The sequence below is a fragment of the Pundamilia nyererei genome, unplaced genomic scaffold, assembly GCF_000239375.1.
Source record: "Pundamilia nyererei isolate P.nyererei 1_Seehausen unplaced genomic scaffold, PunNye1.0 scaffold00366, whole genome shotgun sequence".
Lineage (NCBI taxonomy): Eukaryota > Metazoa > Chordata > Actinopteri > Cichliformes > Cichlidae > Pundamilia > Pundamilia nyererei.
This window is the reverse complement of record NW_005187767.1, coordinates 74,183-75,154: the sequence shown is the minus strand read 5'-3', so window position 1 is coordinate 75,154 and position 972 is coordinate 74,183. Positions and strand designations below refer to the sequence as shown.

General features: G+C 48.5%; 1 long non-coding RNA gene across 1 annotated transcript; it reads right to left on the bottom strand.

Annotated features, from left to right (window-relative positions):
* Positions 1 to 6: 6 nt before the first annotated feature.
* On the bottom strand, positions 7 to 592 carry LOC102204568 (uncharacterized). Its single transcript, XR_312296.1, has 3 exons — positions 445 to 592; positions 277 to 372; positions 7 to 89 (listed from the first exon to the last, which is right to left on the bottom strand). It is a non-coding gene; the product is annotated as an uncharacterized LOC102204568 (long non-coding RNA).
* Between the last annotated feature and the right edge of the window lie 380 nt (positions 593 to 972).

The following is a 972-nucleotide window of genomic DNA, read 5'->3' as shown; positions in this document are numbered from 1 at the left end:
CAGCTCCGCCCACACTGAGAGAGCGGAGGTGTGGCCAGCAACGGCCAATTGTCTGCAAGCAGCGGTTACCAAAACGAGTTGGCTGTTGGCTGGAAATATTGAAGAGAGAAAAAGACTGGTGTCAAGGTGACTCAAATCTGCTCATTTGTTCCTGCACTCTAGACTGGATTCACAGCAGACAGGACAGGAATTTTTTTTTTTTTTAGAAAAAGGGAAACAGGTTTGTTGTTTTTCAGTATGGAGCTATCACAGTGGACTGTGTGTGTGTGTACTAACCAGGGATGAGCAGGCGCCACCTGCAGGCTGGTGATGCTCCTGCATCCAGCACCCAAAGCCCAGAGAACCTCCTGACCGAGAGGATCTGATGAACTCCTGCAGATGACCAGACAGACAGTCGAATAAGCGGACAGACAGGTGAAGAAGGGGACAGGTAAACAGTCTCACCTGTATGTGAGCGTCTGCAGGTTCCTGCTGTAGCAGCTGGCCAGCCACAGGGTCCTATCGGTGAGGATGTGGGGACACTGAGAGATAGACAGGTGGAGCAAGCTGCCCCCTGCTGACCGCAGCAGGGCCTCCACCCCGGGCTCCACACTCCCTCTGATTGACACACAAACAGACGTATGCCAACTACAGTACCCACAATCCACTCAGAGGACAGCTTTCTTCTCTTGTAACGTCTCAGAAACCTGTTAATGCACTGAGCACTGACCAATTAGATAACAGCTGCGTTACCATGACAACATGCATTTCAAAAAGATAAGAAAAGCTTGTACATTTCCTCGGTAGCAGCATTAATCCTTGAGAGCGGTGTGTGTTTGTGGGCTTGGATTTTTGATTTTGTAGGGACACAACTCACACAGTCACACTGTGGGGACAAAAATTAATCCTCAAATGTAAATAATTAGGTTTGAATGAGGGCTTGACTCAGTGGTTATTTTTGGTTTAAATCATCACCGTCTGGACATTTTGGCT